The sequence below is a fragment of the Canis lupus genome, chromosome 12 (genome assembly GCF_048164855.1).
Source record: "Canis lupus baileyi chromosome 12, mCanLup2.hap1, whole genome shotgun sequence".
Lineage (NCBI taxonomy): Eukaryota > Metazoa > Chordata > Mammalia > Carnivora > Canidae > Canis > Canis lupus.
The window spans coordinates 12,470,610-12,491,195 of NC_132849.1; the positions used below are offsets into that span (position 1 = coordinate 12,470,610).

At 36.9% G+C, this 20,586-nt stretch overlaps 1 pseudogene; it reads left to right on the forward strand.

The window, feature by feature from the left end:
• Positions 1-463: 463 nt before the first annotated feature.
• Positions 464-8,940, forward strand: LOC140601126 (metallothionein-1 pseudogene; annotated as a pseudogene).
• The last annotated feature ends 11,646 nt before the right edge of the window (positions 8,941-20,586 follow it).

Genomic DNA, 20,586 nt, shown 5'->3' on the forward strand with positions numbered 1-20,586 from the left:
TTAGCACTTAGCAAATATGCAGTATAGTATTAAGTATAGTCACTATCTTGTACATTACATCCCCATGAGTTATTTATTTTGTAGCTGGAAATTTGTGCCTTCTGATTCCCTTCACCCATTTTGCCCACCCTCCACCCTCCAACCCCCAGAAACCACTGATCTGTTCTCTGTATCCATGAGCCTGGTTGTTCTATTTTGCTTTTTTAAGATTCCACATATAATTGAAATCATGTGATATTTGTCCTTGTCTGCCTTATTTCACTTGGCATAACACCCTCAAGGTCCATTCATGTTGTTGTAAACATAAATGGTATATACATGGTGTGTATATATACATATATATTATATATTATATTGGTATATATTGTGTATATATCATATATATTATTAGTATATATTATATATATTATATTTTTATCCATTCATCCATCACTGGACACTTACGTTGTTTCCATATGTTGGCTATTGTAAATAATGCTGTAATGAACATGTGGGTGCAGATATATTCTTGAGTCAGTATTTTCTTTTTTGTTTTTTTAGATAAATACCCAGAAGTGTAATTGCTGGGTCCTATAGTAGTTCTATTTTTAATTTTTTTTTTTTGTGGATTGTGAAAGTTTTTTCAAAAATTTATTTATTTTAGAGAGAGAGAGGGAGAGCACAAATGCAGGGGGAGGGGCAGAGGGAGAGGAAGAGAGAGAATCCTCAAGCAGACCCCCGCCTAGTGGGGAGCTGAGCCACCCAGACACACCCCCTTCTTTTAAAGGATCTATTTTTAACTTTTTGAGGAACCCCCCACACTGTTTCCCCTGGTGGCTACACCAATTTACATTCCCACCAACAGTACACAAGGATTCCCCTTTCTCCACATCCTAGCCAACACCTGTTATTTCTTGTCTTTTTATTATACACATTCTAAGAGGTATAAGATGTTATCTCACTGTGGCTTTGATATGCATTTCCTTGATAATCAGTGATGTTGAGCACCTTTTCTTTTTTTTTTTTTTTTGTATATTTGTTTATTGGAGTTCAATTTGCCAACATATAGCACGACACCCAGTGCTCATCCCGTCAAGTGCCTGCCTCAGTGCCCATCACCCAATCACCCCAACCCCTGCCCACCTCCCTTTCCACTACCCCTTGTTCAATTCCCAGAGTTAAGAGTCTCTCATGTTTTGTCACCCTCACTGATATTTTCACTCATTTTCTCTCTTTTCCCCTTTATTCCCTTTCACTAATTTTTATATTCCCCAAATGAATGAGACCATATAATGTTTGTCCTTCTCTGATTGACTTACTTCACTCAGCATAATACCCTCCAGTTCTATTCACATTGAAGCAAATGGTGGGTATTTGTCATTTCTAATGGCTGAGTAATATTCCATTGTATACATAAACCACATCTTCTTTATCCATTCATCTTTCGATGGACACCGAGGCTCCTTCCACAGTTTGGCTATTGTGGACATTGCTGCTATAAACATTGGGGTGCAGGTGTCCTAGTATTTCACTGCATCTGTATCTTTGGGGTAAATCCCCAGCAGTGCAATTGCTGGGTAGTAGGGTAGTTTTCTTTTTAACTCTTTGAGGAACCTCCACACAGATTTCCAGAGTGGCTGCACCAGTTCACATTCCCACCAACAGTGCGAGAGGGTTCCCCCTTCTCCACATCCTCTCCAACATTTGTTGTTTCCTGTCTTGTTAATTTTCACCATAATCACTGGGGTGAGGTGGTATCTCATTGTGGTCTTGATTTGTATTTCCCCGATGGCAAGTGATGTGGAGCATTTTCTCATGTGCTTGTTGGCATGTCTATGTCTTCTTTGGTGAAATTTCTATTCATGTCTTTTGCCCATTTCATGATTGGATTGCTTGTTTCTTTGCTGTTGAGTTTAATAAGTTCATTATAGATCTTGGATACTAGCCCTTAATCTGATATGTCATTTGCAAATATCTTCTCCCATTCTGTAGGTTGTCTTTTAGTTTTGTTGACTGTTTCTTTTGCTGTGCAGAAGCTTTTTATCTTGATTAACTCCCAATAATTCATTTTTGCTTTTGTTTCCCTTGCCTTCATAGATGTATCTTGCAAGAAGTTGCTGTGGCCAAGTTCAAAAAAGGTGTTGCCTGTGTTCTCCTCTATGATTTTGATGGAATCTTGTCTCACATTTAGATCTTTCATCCATTTTGAGTTTATCTTTGTATATGGTGTAAGAGAATGGTCTAGTTTCATTCTTCTGCATGTGGCTGCCCAATTTTCCCAGCACCATTTATTGAAGAGACTGTCCTTTTTCCAGTGGATAGTCTTTCCTGATTTGTCAAATATTAATTGACCATAGAGTTGAGGGCCCATTTCTGGGTTCTCTATTCTCTTCCATTGATCTATGTGTCTGTTTTTGTAAAGCTGAGCACCTTTTCATGTACCTATTGGCCACCTCTAGATCTTCTTTGAAAAAATATCTGTACAGATCCTCTGCCCATTTTTTTTAAAGATTTTATTTTCAGATAATGTCTACTCCCAACATGGAGTCTAAGCCCACAAACCTGAGACCAAGAGCAGCACACTCCACCCACTAAACCAGCCAGGTGCCCCTCTCTGCCCACTTTTTAATCAGATTGGTTGGGTTTTTTGCCATCAAATTATATGAGTTCTCTATATATTTTGGATATTAACCTCTTAATAGATATATGATTTCCAAATGTGTTCTCCAGTTCAGGTGGTTGCCTTTTCATGTTGTTGATTTTGATGATTTCCTTTGCTGTGCAGAAGCATTTTAGTTTGATGTAGTCTCACTTGTTTATTTTTGCTCTTGTTGCCTTTGCTTTTGGTGTCAGATCCAAAAAATCATCACCAAAACCAATGCAATGAGCTTCTAGCCTATTCTTTCTGCTAGGGGCTTTATAAATAACTTTTATTATTTAGACAATTACCAATTTTAATCGCTACTTCTAACTATAATTTTAGCTTCTGTATTCAAATGATATATCTTAAATGCTCAATGATTCAAACTTTTCATTAACTCATATTACCATGACCATTAACACCCTCAATCCCACCCTTATTATGTCTAAGATATTACAGTTAATTGGCAACAAGCTTCCTTATTTAGTTTTGCAAATAATAATTCATTCAGGACTGTATTGTCACAAAATTCTACATGTACTTCCCTGGTTTATAATAATACCCTAGACTCACTGTGATATTAGCACAGTACTTATTCCAAAGTACTTGAAAATATGTGCAAATATATGTTAATATTTATAATAGGGAATGCAGAACATATTTTTAAACTTTATACAGACTACTGACACCTAAGCACTCTATAATTACATAGTTCCCTGATACTCCTTAATAAGCATAAATGGGGTAATCTCCTGAAGTTTATTCTTTTTATACAGTCATTCACTAGGCAGCTAGCCCAGATAGTTAGATACATGCCATTTAAAATAAATATTAACATTGTTATCAATACATGCCATTTAAAATAAATATTAACATTGTTACCTTATCAGTAACAATCTAAAGAGTTATAAATCTAATCAACTAGTTTGCTATAAAGTTGGAAGTTAAGGAAGGCTCTTGAGGAGATGGCATCCAAGCCAAGACCTAAGGATGAGAAAAAGCCACAGGAAGAGCAGAGAGATGAGTGGTTTAGTGGGAACAACACATTGCTGTCTGTTGGCTTGTGTAACATTGAAAGAACTCCAGTGTGGTGAGTGGACAGAGAAGACAACTTTAGCATAAGATGATACTCGAGAGAAAATAAAAAACAGATTTCCCCCTATTTTTCTACATTTTTATTTAAATTCCAGTTAGTTAACATAAGAGCTTTAGAGAGAAGTCTGAATTTTATTCTGGGTATAATAGGAAATCATTGAAGGATTCAACAGAGAAAAGGCACATAATCTGAAGTATATTTTTTTGTTTTCTTTTTTCTCTTAAGATTTTTATTTTTAAATAATGTCTCCACCCACTGTGGGCTCCTTGGAATTTTTTCATGTAGACAATTGTGTCATCTGCAAATAGAAATAGTTTTATTTCTTTTTTCCATTCTGTAGGCCCAGGGTCCTGGGATCAAGCCCCACAAGAGGCTCCCTCCTCAGCAGGGAGTCTGCTTCTCCCTCTGCCCCTCTCCCTACTCGTGCTCACTTTCTCTTAAATAAATAAATAAAATCTTTAAGAAATTTTACAATTAGCATCACACTTAATGCTAAAAAAAATAAATGCTTTCTCCCTAAGATTGGAAACAAGATAAGGATGTCTATTCTCACCACTGTTATTGAGCATACTACTTGAAGTTCTACCCATCACAAAAGTCAAGAAAAGAACTTAGAGAAGCTAATGCTGGAGATAATAATCTGAAAGTTTTCAGGATATTGATGGTATTTAAAGCTGTCAAAATATGTAAGATCACGAGGGAAGAAAAAAGTAGTAGGACACAGCCTTGAGGAACTCCAATATTTAAGTACTAGTTTAAGAAGAGGGAGCTTGCAAAAACCAAGGAAGAGGCACCAAAGAAATTAAAAGAGATATATGTTTCATAGAGAAGGTGCTCAACAGTGTGGAATGCTACTGAGAATCTAAATAAGATGAAGAAAGAAAAGCTTCTATTGAATTTAGCAGCATGAAAGTTGGTGAGAACTATATTAATAAGAACTGACTTCAGAATCAAGAAACAACAACAAAAAAATCAAGATAAATCCAAATAACAATTTGATTTCCCCCCCACACACACACACACACACAACCAAAGGTCTGGAGATGAGCTGCTACAGGCACTAGTTGGCAGCTGCATGTTGGAGCTGCTATGATTCCCTTGGACTTTCTCTGATGACTGTGTGATGGGTGCCATTACTCTGGACTCGTGTAAAAGGTGGTGGGGAGGGGGTTGGAAGCAAAGTTGTGGAGCGCATAGCATCTGTCCCTTTATTAAGAATAGAAGAGCTTTCCAGGGCACTTGGGTGGCTTAGTCAGTTAAGCATCTGACTCTTGATCTTAGCTCAGGTCTTGATCTCAGGGTTGTGAGTTCGAGTCCTATCTCAGGCTCTATACCCCGCTTAAAGAAAAACTCAAAAGAAACTCTTATCCTCAGAATTTTTTTGTATCTCATCAGTCAGAACTATGTCACACAGTCACCCTGAACTGCAAGGGAAACTCTGGGAAGATGAGAGTTTAATTTTTCTAGCCTCTGCAGAAAAAGTGAATAAGGGAAAAGGGCTGGGAATGAAGGGCTTTGTCAATCAAAAGTGCCTGCCACAGTGACCCTGTGGCAGTTTTAGTGGTGTGGTGAGAATAAAACCAAATTATATTGTAGACTGAAGAGTGAATTGGAGCCACACCTCCAGCATGTCCTCCTGTGTCATGTCATCTGCTTTGCATAATCTCTACTCAAAATGGACCTTAACTGCTCCTGTTCCACCAGTGGCTCCTGCATCTATGCTGGCCCCTGCAAATGCAGAGTGCAAATGTCCCTCCTAAAGAAGAGCTGCAGCTCCTGCTGCCCTATGGGCAGTGCCAAGTATGCCCAGGACTGCATCTGCAAGGAGGCATCAGACAAGTGCAGCTGCTGTGCCTGTTCCAGATGTAAATAGAGCAATATATACAAACCTGCAGTTTTATTTTGTTGTTGTTTAGTTTTTATTTCATAATCATAAATTTAACTCTGCAATCCAGCTAGACTTGGAGGGGAGTAAGGAAAATATGGAACCCATAGAATTGTAGAGAGAGCACAAAGATGACACAATTTGACACAAGTCAAATTTATTAGATTTGTCCACATTCACCGATGGTGATTTTCTTGCTGGTCTGGCCAAAGACCACATGCGTGCATCCAATCACTTAGTCTTGGCAGTACAGATAAGAAACTGGGAACCATTTGTGTTGGGTCCAGCATTTGCCATGGACAAGATGCCAGAATCCCTGTGCTTTAGGATGAAATTCACATCATGGAATCTCTCCCCATAGATGGACTTGCTGCCAGTGCCATTTTGGCTGTGAAGTCACCTCCCTGGCACATAAATCCTGCAATAATCTTGTGAAAGCAGGAAATTTTATAATCAATTTATTTTTCCCCAGTTTTCAGAGCATGAACGTTTTCTGGTATCTTAGGAACGTTGTCTACAAACAGCTCAAAGGAGATGCGGCCCAAGGGCTCATGATCCGAAGAACACAGTGGGGTTGAACATGGCTGGGCCGCAGGGTCAGCTGATAGATGGCGGCGTCTGCCCAAATTTGAAGTTTCAAAACATTTTTTCATAATACACTGCCCTGCTTGCTACATTCCTGTTTCTAAAACACATGAATTCTAACAAAGTTGTTGACTTAAAAGAAAGTGAATTGGAGGAGAAATAGCAAAACACAACAGATAGAAACATTCTCTGTTCATTTGGCTAGAAGTTTAGCTGCATGGAGGAGCAGAGCAGTGGGATGGTGTCTAGACCGGTATTTAAAGGCTAGATTTAAGGTCGCGCTTAACATGAAGTAGACTGTTTGTAAAATGACAGGAATAATGGTAGTGAAGAGAGGAGACCCTAATGATGCAAGGAGTCAAGAAGATGCAGAAAAAAGTCCAAAAAGCTCATGCCCATGGATTCCAACCTGTGTGATCTTTCCTTCCTGACCATCTATCTGCCTATGGTCTTTGGATTACTTAGCCACCCTCTACAACTGTGTCAGGTAATTCCTTGCAATAAACCCCTTAAGATGTCTGGTTCTGCTTCTCTGGTTAAATCCTGACATTGAATTTGATCCTTGAAAAGTCATTGAAAAGACAGTATAGTAATGCACTGGTTTCTATTAAAGCAGAGAGGAGTTACACTTGAGCTAAGAGGAATGAAGACTTCCAAAGTGAGATTTCACTTAAACTGAATTTTAAAGAATTATTAAAAATTGGGATGCCTGGGTGGCTCAGTTGGTTAAGCATCTGCATTCAGCTCAGGTCATAATCTCAGGATTCTGGGATCCAGCTCCACATCGGGTTCCCTGCTCAACAGGGAGCCTGCTTCTTCCTCTCCTTCTTCTGCTCCCCCTGCTGTGTTCTCTCTCTTTCTCTCTCTCAAATAAATAAATAAATATCTTTTTAAAAAATAATTATTAAAAATTAATAAGGTAAGGCAGGATTGGGAGCAGTGGAAAGCTAGTGAGCCAGCTCACTGGAATAAACAAAATTTGTAGTGTATATACCTGGTGTATATACTCCCACCATGGCCAATATCAAGCTAACAACATTCTGATGTTACAAAATACAGAATTAGAAAAAAAATGCACACAGTTGGCTTTTGCAAGTCCAACCACTAAGGAGAAGGTAAAGGGAGAACAGAATATACAACAAAAAAGTAAACACCAAACTTCTTTCTTCTACAATACACAATCATGGAAAAAATATCCAATGGACACCCTTTCCCACACAGTTGTCATTGCAGTAAAAGAGTAAACTTCAGAAGCATGCCTACAGCATTTGGCAGCTTGCCAATAATAAACACTACAATAATAAATTCAACTAAGAAATTTCTAAACATTGTCCTAAAGAATGTTAGTTCTTTAGTTATGATAATGTTAGTTGCCTAAGATCAATGACAAGTAAATGCAGAGATGTGATTCAAACCCTAGGCAGTGCACAGAGAATGCTCTTTCCACTATAAAATGCTTCCTCACTACCATATCCTATTAAAAGATCTAAACCAAGAGACCACAATTTGTAACACCAGGAAAATCCTTATACACTCCCTGTTAGTCTGGGATCCAATTTTTTAGAATTTCTGTAGTAAGATAAAAATATCCATTTCGTTTTGCAGTAATTTAAAAGCCAATCTCTAACCTATTTATGTATGTCTAATTGATTTGTTACAAAGATGCTAATGCCATTCAATGGGGAAAGAATAGTCCCTTTAACAAATGGTGCTGGAACAACTGGATTCAAAAGGATGAAATTTGACCTGACTCACATCATACAAAAAAAGTTAACTCAAAATGGGTTAATGACTTAAATATGAGAGCAAAAACCATAAAACTCCTAGAAGAAAACACAGGAGTAAATTGACATGATCCAGGATTCAGGAATGATTTCTCAGATATACCAACAAAACTTTGAATAACATAAATTGGACTTCATCAAAATCAAAAACTTCTATGCATCGAAGAACATCCTCAAAAAGATGGAAAGAAAATCTACAGAACAGGAGAAAATATTTGCAAATCATATATGTAGTGTCCAGAATATCAAGAATTCTCACAACCCAACAACAAAAAGACAAAAAAAATCTGATTTCAAAATGCACAAAGGACTTGATTACACATTTATCTAAAGAAGATACACAAAGAGCCAACAAATACATGGAAAAAATGAACATCATTAACCACTAGGTAAATGCAAATCAAAACCATAATGAAATGGGACGCCAGGGTGGCTCAATGATTGAGCATCTGCCTGTGGCTCAGGTCATGATCCCAAGGTCCTGGGATCAAGTCCCACGTTGGGCTCCTTGCAGGTAGCCTGCTTCTCCCTCTGCCTATGCCTCTGCCTCTCTCTCTCTCTCTCTATCTCTCTCTCTAATGAATAAATGAAATCTTTAAAAAAAAAAACCATAATGAAGAACTACTTCATATGCCCCAGGACGTAGCTATAACTTTAAAAAATAGTAACTAAGTATTGGCGAATGTGTGAGAAACTGAAATTTCAGGAAATTGGTGATGAGGATATAAAATAGTTGAGCATTATGGAAAATAATTTAGTGATTCCTCAAAAAGTTTAGCATAGAATTGCCACATGACCAAGCAATTCTACTCCTAAATACATTGCCCAAAAGAATTGAAAATGAGTACTCAAATACATGTTCATAGCAGCACTATTCACTTTAGCCAAAAGATGGAAACAGTGCAAATGTCCATCAATAGATGAATGGATAAACAAAGTGTAGTATAAACTACAATGAAATACTAATTAAGCCACAAAAAGAAATGTGCACCAACATATGGTACAATGTAGGTAAACTTCAAAAATATTGTTAAGTAAAAGAAAGTAGACACAAAAGGTCACATATTGTATGATTCCATTTATATGAAATACCCAGAATAGGTAAATCCATAAAGACAGGATGAATGTTGGTGGTTGCCAGGGCCTGGGATGGGGTAAATGGGGAGTAATAGCTTCATGATGATGAGCTTTCCTTTTAGGGTGATGAACATGTTTTGGAACTAGATAGAGGTGGTAGTTGCACACCACTGTGAATGTACTAAATACCATTAAATGGTTAATTTGACATTTCATGAATCTCAATTTAAAAACAAGAAAAGGCCCAAAACCAAAGACACCATTAAAAAGGATAATTACAGACCAATATCCCTGATGAACATGGATACCAAAATAGGATCCAACAGTACTAGCCAATAGGATCCAACAGTACATTAAAAGGATTATTCACCATGACCAAGTGGGAAATATTCCTGGGATGTAAGGGTAGTTTAACATTTGTAAATCAATTGACATGATAGGTCACATTAATAAAAGAAAAGACAAGAAATATAAGATCCTCTCAATAAATGCAGAGAAAGCATTTGAGAAAATACAGCACCCTTTCCTGATTAAAACTCTTCAAAGTGTAGGGATAGAGGGAATAATATAACTCAATATCTTAAAAGCCATCTACAAAAAGCCCACAGAGAATATCATTCTCAGTGGAAGCAAAACTGAGATTTTTTTTCCCCTAAGGTCAGGAACACAACAGGAATGCCCACTCTCACCACAGTTGTTCAACATAGTACTAGAGGTCCTAGCCTCAGCAATCAGACAACAAAAAGAAATAAAAGCATTCAAATTGGCAAAAAGAAGTCAAAATCTCCCTCTTCTCAGATGACATGGTATTATATAAAGAAAACTGAAAAGACTCCATCCCAAGATTACTAGAACTTACTCAGCAATTCAGCAATGTGGCAGGATACAAAATCAATGCACAGAAATCAGTTACATTTCTATACACTAACAGTGAGACTGAAGAAAGAGAAATTAAGGAATTGACCCCATTTACACCTGCACCCAAAACCATAGGTACCTAAGGAATAAACCTAACCAAAGAGATAAAGGATCTGTACTCTAAAAACTACAGAACACTTATGAAAGAAATTAAGGAAGACACAAAGATATGGAAAAACATTTCACACTCATGGATTGAAAGAATAAATATTGTGGAAATGTCTATGCTACCCAGAGCAACTTACACATTCAATCTCTATTAAAATACTATGGATTTTCTTCACAGAGTTGGAACAAATAATCCTAAAATTTGTGTGGAACCAGAAAAGACCCCAAATATCCAAAGGAATGTTGAAGAAGAAAACTAAAACTGGGGGTATCACAAGCCTGACTTCAGGCTGTATTACAAAGCTGTGATCATCAAGACAGTGTGGTACTGGCACAAAAATAGGCACATAAATCAATGGAACAGGATAGAGAACCCAGAAATGGATCTTTAATTCTATGGTCAATTAATCTTCAACAAAGCAGGAAAGAATATCCAATGGAAAAAAGACAGTCTCCTCAACAAGTGGTGTTGGGAAAACTGGACAGCCACATGCAGAAGAATGAAATTGGACCATTCTCTTACACCACACACAAAGATAAACTCACAATGGTTGAAAGATCTAAATGTGAGACAATAATCCATCAAAACCCAGAGGAAAAACAGGCAGCAACATTTTTGACTTTGGGCACAGCAACTTCTTGTAAGACATATCTCTAAAGGCAAGCAAAACAAAAGCAATATGAACAATTGGGACTTGATGAAGATAAAAAGCTTCTGCACAGCAAAGGAAACAGTCAACAAAACAAAAAGGCAACTGACAGAATGAGAGAAGATACTGCAAATGACATATCAGATAAAGGGTGAGTAATCAAGATCTATAAAGAACTTATCAAACTCAACATCCAAAAAAACAAACAATCCAGTCAAGAAATGGGCTGAAGACATGAACCGACATTTCTCCAAAGAAGACCTACAAACCGGTCAACGGACACATGAAAAAAATGCTCAATATCACTTGGAATCAGGAAATATAAATCAAAACCCCAATGAGATACCACTTTACACCAGTGAGGATGGCTAAAATTAACAAGACAGGAAATAACAAATGTTGACGAGGATGTGGAGAAGGGGGAACCCTCTTGCACTGTTGGTGGGAATACAAGCTGGTGCAGCCACTCTGGAAAACAGTGTGGAGGTTCCTCAAAAAGTACAAAATAGAGCTACGCTACAACCCAGCAATTGCACTACTGGGTATATACCTCAAAGATACAGATGTGGTGAAGTGAAGGGGTACTTGTATCCCAATGTTCATAGCAGCAATATCCACAATAGCCAAACATAGAAGGAGCCAAGATGTTCTTCGACAGATGAACGGATGAAGATGTGGTCTATATACACAATATTACTCAGCCATCAAAAAGTATGAATACCCACCATTTACATCGATGTGATAGAACTGGAGGGTATTATGCTGAGTGAAATAAGTCGATTGGAGTAAGACAATTATCATATGGTTTCTCTCATATGTGGAATATAAGAAATAGAACCCTCAGGGAAGGAGGGTAAACTGAGTGGGGAAAAATTAGAGAGAAAGACAAACCATGAGAGACTTGTAACTCTGGGAAACAAACAAAGGGTTTCAGAAGAGGAAGTGGTGGGGGAACGCCTGGGGGGCTCAGCAGTTAAGCATCTGCCTTCAGCTCAGGGCGTGAGTCCCAGGATCAAGTCCCACATCAGGCTCCTTGCATGGAGCCTGCTTCTCCTGTTTCTGCCTCTCTCTGTGTGTCTCTCATGCATAAGTAAATAAAATCTTAAAAAAAAAAAAAAAAAAAAAAGAGGAGGTGGGGGGAAGGGGTATTTGGGTGATGTGATGAGCACTGGGTGTTACATGTTGGCAAATTGAATTTAAATAAAAATAAATTTCAAAAGCACAGAAAACAAGAAAAGCTAAGTTCCAAATTTGACTCTACAGTTGCAGTTCATATTAAGCAATCAAAAAGAATGGCTCTTAAATTGTACTGATTTTCATTTTATGTTAAAATCAAGTGAATTCAATTTTGTGTTTTGGAGCTATTTCACTGAATTTGAAAACTAAACTAGATGTGGCTTTCAATTCTAAACAAAACAGTAAGAAATAAAGTTACAAGATAGATGGTTTTCTCAAGGGTTTTAAAATATTTTTGATATTTTTAATAGTACAAGGAAATCATATTTAGTACAGCTGGATCATTTCTACATAATTGGCTTTTCATTCTTGATCTGGTTTTGAACTGTTTACTCCACTTTAGTAATTAACTATTATCAGCTTCATTAATGAAACAGAAACCACCTCCTATAATCATTTATAAAATGCTTGTCAAACAAAATTTAAACAAAGAATAGGATCTGGGCAAAGTAACAGCTCTTTAAAATCTACTGCAACTAATTATAAAGTATTTTAGTTACTTTGTTGTTGTTTTCCCTTTATTATGAAAGAATCCTGCAGGATCTACAGCATTTCTTTTGGCATAGTTATCTGAACTCTTTTATACAAGAGTAATTATTTTAACAATACTTTTTATCCGCTGATGTGAAAAGCTGAGTTTTTAGCTGCTTATTTATGTCAATAAATTATAAAAATCTAATTCCTATTTGATCAAGCTAACGTTAGAGACATTATTTTCTATCCTACTTAAATTTTAGTTGGAGTAAAAAAGAGCATTGAAGATAGTTTAAGATATATTTATAAGTTTGCTCAAACAAAATTACAGTTTGCATATCAAAAACAAAATTAGATGTAAGTATTCTAAAAGATTGTGTTACTGGCATTTAATGAGAATACCACAAAGTTTTAAAAGAGTTCTAAAAAAACATGCTCCACTATTGTAATCCTTTCTCCCCAAGGCCTCATATTTTATAGAATTTGGAATATGGTTAATTTAAAAAAATAAGGCAAAAAATTAGAATGTTAACTCAGAATATAAGGGATAATGATGAGATGCAAACTTTATATACATAAGTGTTGCTAGTGGCAGATCATCCAGTGAGCATGTTCTTTGAGCTTCTTTTCTAGTCACAATTGCACAATTGCATAGAGTGATTTAATCCATGATCTTTTTTTATTACTATTCCATTAGAATCTTGGTCTGTAGCTACCTGCTTCACCGTTGGGTTCCCTGTGCCCATCACAGGGGAACCCAGTGGGTTTTCAGTAAGTATCTCCTATACAAATGAATAAATGAACGAAGGAAGGAAGGATGAATGACTTATGCAAACCAACTGAGCTAACTATCCAGAAACTAAAGTGACTTTATTTACTTTATTACATCTTTATTACATTTATTACATTTACATCTAACATTCAAGAAAGTCAAATACTCAATTAAGGAGCTCATTATCTCACACCTTTGTTTTGAATTCAAGATTTCTTTATCCTCATTTTGGTTTGTTTTTGTTTTTGTTTTTTTTAATAAATTAATTTTTTATTGGTGTTCAATTTACCAACATACAGAAAAACACCCAGTGCTCATCCCGTCAAGTGCCCCACTGAGTGCCCATCACCCATTCACCCCCACCCCCCGCCCTCCCCCCTTCCACCACCCTTAGTTCGTTTCCCAGAGTTTTTATCCTCATTTTGTAGGAGGAAAACTAAATGCTAGTAGTTGACACTTTGTTTATGCATCTGTTAGTGTTTTATCTTCCTGGGCTTTAATTGTTTTCATTCATACTTATCTAACCAATTAATCATGCATACCTTATAAGCAAATATCATGTTCATTTTTATTTCCCTGGTGTTTAATACAGTGACTAGCACATAAGAGATACTCAATAAATGCTTGCTGAACCCAAAGCTTATACTTTTTGTAAAATATTTTCCTCTTCATTTTTACATTGTTTATAGTATATTAATATAGTACAGACCTTTCAGAATACAGAAATCTACAGATAATGACTTCTACTTATTTATGACAATATATTTTCAAAATCTTATTGGTTAGGTCTGGTTTACGAAGAAATGGCTCCAAAAATTTTTGCCTTCTAATTAGCATTAAATAATACTTTCTGAAGTTTCTTCAATTGGCTTTGCAGAATATTATATACTTTTTAAAATCATATTACTACAACAACCAATGAAGAAATCTTATGACAACTCCAATTTCAAGAGCAGAAAATTTCTCTAAAGTTCCAGCTACCATTGTCCTATCTAGAGAATTTGGAAGATAAAATTGCCCAGTATTTTTCCATAATACCACTGAAAATCTATAGGAAAAAGAATATTTTTCTCCAAAGTGGCAAAGGCACACACACACCTGTTAAGGGTCTTTATTCTGAGAAAAAGAAAAAATACATATATATACATACATTCATACACACCATCTGGTTTATATAGAAGGGAATCTCCTTTGTACAAACTAAAGAATTAAATGATATCAGGGAGAATTTCAGTCACCATTTATGACTCTAACACTTTTTACCTGGAAATTTCTCCATTTGTTTTAGGCTGTCAGACATTTTGTATACAAGTGTACATAAAACATAGAATTAGAGACACCTGGGTGGCTCAGTGGTTGAGTGTCTGCCCTTTGGCTCAGGTCATGATCCCGGGGTCCTGGGATCGAGTCCTGCATCGGGCTCCCTGCATGGAGTCTGCTTCTCCCTCTGCCTGTGTCTCTGCCTCTCTCTCTATCTCTTTCTCTCCCTCTCATGAATAAATAAATAAAATCTTAAAAAATAAACTTAAAAATATAGAATTAAATACTCTAAATTTTTCTCCATTATACTTTTCCTTAATCAATATTATGTTTGGCATAATATTATAGAAATGCACATGATTTGTGCAGAGGTTTTTTTTTTTTTTTTTTTTGGCATTGCCAATCTGTTTTGTGTGATGCAGCACTGACAGATCAGCTCAGGCTCTAACTGCAAGGATAAGAAATTATTCACATTTTTAATGTAGTGTTTACAATAATTTGGCACTTCTCTTTACATTTGTGCCAGAGTTAGGAGGGGTATTTTTTTAAATTATGGAGGAGGAGAGTTGTTCTTTCTTGTTATTTAACTAAATCAAGTAATTCTTCATTAGCAGTTCTTCTGAGTCCTGCCAGAATGAACTTGTCTCATTTTGACAAGATGCAGAAGTGGCACTAATAGTTATTAAAAGCATTAAAACATTAACCTTTAGAAACCTCATTTTTCACTTGGTACCCACATTTCAGTATTTTATCAAACTGAAGTTAAACACTAAAAATTAGAGTGAACAACTGATCTATTCAACTTGAAAGAATAAATGTGATAGAAATAAAGGCATTAGAAGGAAGAGACAGAAATCATCGTTTCAGTGTTAACATAATTCTAATCACAACTGGTGAAACTAGTGTTAGGGAATTGTTCTAGAAACATTTACTATGATTATCTTTCAGAACTTCAAGAGTATAGAATTGATAGTATCAGGACTTGATTTATTAAACATTACACAAGAACTTCAGATTAAAGAATTTTGAGATTAGAATATTTTAGATAGCAGCCCCTGAAATCACAAATTTAATTCAGTTCAATTTTCAACCATTCACAGCATACCTCAATAGTAGGTTCCCAAAAAATATTACTGCTATCCCAATCCTCTTGCCACCTGACCATAACCTAAGTATTTCCTTGGCTCTGAGAGATAAATGCGACATTAATTCATTTCTCGTGGAGGACTAGGACATGTATATAAGTAATACTACACAGTGTAAATGTCGTAAGTGCTCTGCAAACAAAGAATTATGAATATATAGCAAAGGAAGAAACAAATAATTAGCACAGGCCACAATAAACATTTGTAGTTGACATTTATCACTCTTTCTAGCCACCTGGTATCTGAAAATTTTCATTTATAAAATTCCCTCTCCTTATGATTCTCAGTAAGGCAGAGTACAACTTCCACTATGGAAACTAAAAATGTGGCTTTTCTACCTTCTCTTGCACCTAGAACATGGTCCCATGCCTTAGGCTCAACTGATCAGACATTGCCACCCACCAACTATGCCCAGTAGTAATAACAGCCCAAAATTCTCTCTGTGGTAGTCACTGCAAATGTAAATGAATTTCCTGGAGCAGCTGCAGCAAAGGTATTCAAAACTGTATGCAGAACAAGTCTAACCACCTAGTGATAAGGACAGTGGTTATAATGTTTCCACCAGACAAGTTCTACAACATGATCTAGAACATTGTTACTGGTTGCACAACTGTGAACCTGATTCTCCAGTGATTCCAAGGTAACCCAATATCCTGAAAATAAATGATCCTTCAAGCCAACCAGAATATCTTCCTATAGTTCACAACTAATAACCTTGGTGGACACAGAACTTTAAAAATGGTAGCTGGAGGGGGATCCCTGGGTGGCGCAGCGGTTTGGCGCCTGCCTTTGGCCCAGGGCGTGATCCTGGAGACCCGGGATCGAATCCCACATCGGGCTCCCGGTGCATGGAGCCTGCTTCTCCCTCTGCCTGTGTCTCTGTGCCTCTCTCTCTGTGTGACTATCATAAATAAATAAAAATTAAAAAAAAAAAAAATGGTAGCTGGCTTTTCTTATGTCGTATCTTCACCTGCTGACCAAGCCCAGGATACAAAGCAAAGCCTTCTGTCATGTAAAATGTAGTTAGAGCAACGGTCCCCAAGCCTGGCTAACTATCAGAAACAAACTGAGGAGCTTTAAAATTTAAGTAATGGAATTTGATCAGGAGACCCACAGGGCATCATTCAATTATTCCACAATATTTGTCCAGGAAGTACTATTTTTCAGGCACTCTGCAGGTGCTAGGATCAATGGTGGCAAAACAAACATTCTCTCTACTCATGGAGATGACTGTCTTGTGAGGAAACAGAAAGTAATCTCATAATCATCCTGATGAATGCATCATTATAAATGAAATAAATGCTTGAGACAAGACAATTTTATGACAGTATGTAATAAGAGAACCTAACCAAAATAAGGTTTCAGAAGGTTTCTCTGATGAAAGATGCTTGAGTTGAGATCTGAAAGATGAGAAACATTTCACTTGAAGGATCTCAGGCTGAGATACAAAAATGAAAGTATCAGATGACTACAAAAACATTAATTCAAGAAGATACATGCACTATGTTTATTGCAGCATGGTTTACAATAGCCAAGATATGGAGGCTACCTAAGTAGCCATCAGTAGACAAATGGATAAGGAAGATGTGAAATACACACACAATGGAATATTGTACAGCAAAGAAAAAGGATGAGATTGTGCCATTTGAGACAACATGGATGTATCTGGAGGGGTATTACACTAAATGAAATAAGACAGATTGTGAAAAATAAATACCATACAATTCCATTTACAAGTAGAATCTAGTGGTGTCTCACTGACTCAGGAGAGTATGCAACTCTTGATCTTGCAGTCATGAATTTGAGCCCCACATTGAGTGTAGAGATTACAAAGAAAAGTAACTTTAAAAAAATAAACTAGCATAAATTGTTTTTTTAATTTTGAAACAAAACAGAGAAAAATAAAAAATTTTAAAACAAATGAATAAACAAAAAGCAGAACCAGACCTATAAATAGACAGAACAAACTAATGCTGGAGTGGAGGGGAATTGGGGTTTGGGCAAAATGGGTTAAGGGGAGTGGGAGGTACAGGCTTCCTTCCAGTTATGGAATGAATAAGTCTTAGAAGAAAAGGCACAGTATAGGGAATATAGTCCATGATATTGTAATAGTGTTGTAAGTGACAGATGGTAGCTAACTTGTGGTAAGCATAGCATAATGTATAAACTTGTCAAATCACTATGCTATATACCTAAAACTAATGTAACATTGTATCAACTATACTCAAATAAAAAATGAAAAATGATTGGATTGGATGAGATGCCTCATGTCCTGGAACTATGAGGGAGTTGGAGACCAAATCCCTAATTAATCATTGAGATATAATTGACATACAACACTATCAGTTTCAAGTGTACAACATATGGTTCAATACATGTATATACGGCTAAATGATCAATCACCACAATAAATCCAGTCAATGTCCATCACCACACAATTACAATTTTTTTCTTGCCCTAAGGATCCTCAAGATCTATTCTCCTAGCAATCTTCAAATACATGGTACAGTACTACTAACTATAGTCACCATGCTATACATTACATCCCCAGGATTTGCCTACCCCCCTCTCTGGCAACCACCAATCCATACCTTGTATCCACTATTCTGGTTTTGTTTTTCTGGGTTTTTTTGCATTCCACAGAAAATTGAGATCGTATGGTATTTGTATTTTATTTATCATAAGACCCTCAGAGTTCACCCATGTTGTTACAAATGGCAGGATTTCCTTCTCTTTTATAGCTGAACAATATTTCTTTGTGTGTGTGCATGTTTGTGTGTGTATCACATTTTCTTTATCCATTCACCCACTGATGAACACTTAAGTTGTTTCCATATGTTGGTTATTGTAAATAATCCTGCAATGAACTTGCAGGTGCAGATATCTTCTCAAGTTAGCGTTTTCATTTCCTTCAGATAAATATCCAGAAGCAGAATTGCTGGATCATATGGTAGTTCTATTTTTAATTTTGGGGGGAAACTTCATATGATTTTCTATGGTGGCTGCACCAATTTACATTCCCACACACACAGCATACAAGTGTTCCCCATTTTCCACATCCTCATCAACACTTGTTAGTTCTTGTCATTTTGATTTTAGCTATTCTGACAGATGAGAGGTGGTATCTCATTGTGGTTTTGGTTTGCATTTTCCTGATGATGAGCGATGTGGAGCACCTTGTCATCTGTTTGTTGGTCATCTCTATGTGTTCTTTGGAAAAATATCCGTACAGATCCCCTGCCCATTTTTTAATCAGATGATTTGATTTTGGGACGCCTGGGTGGCTCAGTGGTTAAGCACCTCCCTTTGGCCCAGGGCATGATCCTGGAGTTCTGGGATAGAATCCCATATTGGGCTCCCTGTGTGGAGCCTGCTTCTCCCTCTGCCTGTGTCTCTGCCTCTCTCTCTGTGTCTCTCATGAATAAATAAATCTTAAGAAGAAAAAGATTATTTTTTTTTTGGTATTGAGTTGTATAAATTATTTATATAGTTTGGATATTAACCCCTTATCAGATATACATTTTGTGAATGTTTTCTCTCATTTGGTAGATAGCCTTTTCATTTTGTTGAGGATTTCCTTTGCTGTGCAGAAGTTTTCACTTGCTATAGCTCATTTGCTTATTTTTGCTTTTGTTGCCTTTAGCAACAAGCCACCTCTTGAGAGGGATCAAAGGGGCTAACATCATCAAGGGAACATCAGTTTTCAAAAAGGGAGCAAAGTGTTAAAATAGGTTTGAAGAATTCAGACGAAGAATTTATTCACAAAGGAAAGGATGCTCCTCAGGGCACAATGTAAGTCAGCATCTACAAACTAGGATGCAGTACTCCTGAAAATAAGTGACAACATCCTTACTGTGGTGTCTAAAAGGGCTGTCTGTCCCATTGGATTGGGGCCCCCAAATGTGGGGCAATGACCACATGGAGGCTGGTGGCACTGGGGCCATGAAAGGATTCACCTGAGGCAGAACAAAGGAGATAGAAGTTTATTGACTAAATGAAGCAGGAAGCAGAGGAGAAGCTGTCTGCCACAAGGTAGAGTGGGTGGGGTGGTTTTTAAGGAGAAAGATGAGGAGGCAAGGCCACTAATGAATTCACCCATTTTGGTAACTGTGCCTGGTTGTGAGTAGCCCATTGGTCAGTGATAGCCTAGGGATATCTTGAGGTGGGTCTCCCAAAGGGTCTGTCTGTATCCAGCCAGGGGGTTGCTGTAGGCTCTTTCTACATTCCATTGCTCAAGCCTGTTTGCCTAAAAGCAGCCCCAAGCTTCAGTCATCCCACGATGTTTTTAAGAAGTCAATTTCTAGATCCTCAGCAAATTTCTAGATCCCTTTTTTGTAACTCATATGTCTAAGTACACCTGGGTGGCTCAGTCAGTGTCTGCCTTCAGCTCAGGCCAGAGTCCCACAGTCCTGATTGAGTCCCACATGGGGCTCTCTGCTCAGCCGGAAGTCTGCTTCTCCCTCTGCCCCTCCCCCGGCTCATGCTCATTCTCTCTCTCAAAAATAAATAAATAAAATCTTTAAAAAAAATTTTAAACTATTGATACGTCTAAGAGTGAGCATATGTTCATAATAATAATTCTACCTTACAAAAGAAATACATATCCCTCAACCACTCCAAAATTTACCATGGTGTTTGCCCAGAATATCAAACAAAAGCTTAAATGAAAATGTTAGTTTGGGGAAAATCTCCCTTAACAATGGATCAAAGCACACTAACCCATACAGCTTCCTATCTTTCTTAGTATGGACTGGCATTAGAGATTGGGAAATTTGGCCCACATTGGGATATTCCAAATTTAGATAGATGAAGCTATATAAATAAGGGTTATTATTTCAAATATAAATTGAATATATATTTAATAACTTACATATATTTTTATATGTAATACATATATGGAATATTTGTGAGACACACAAGTTTTTTTAGATACACTAGCTAAAACCTAAAGATAAATATTGTATTTTATTCAATTC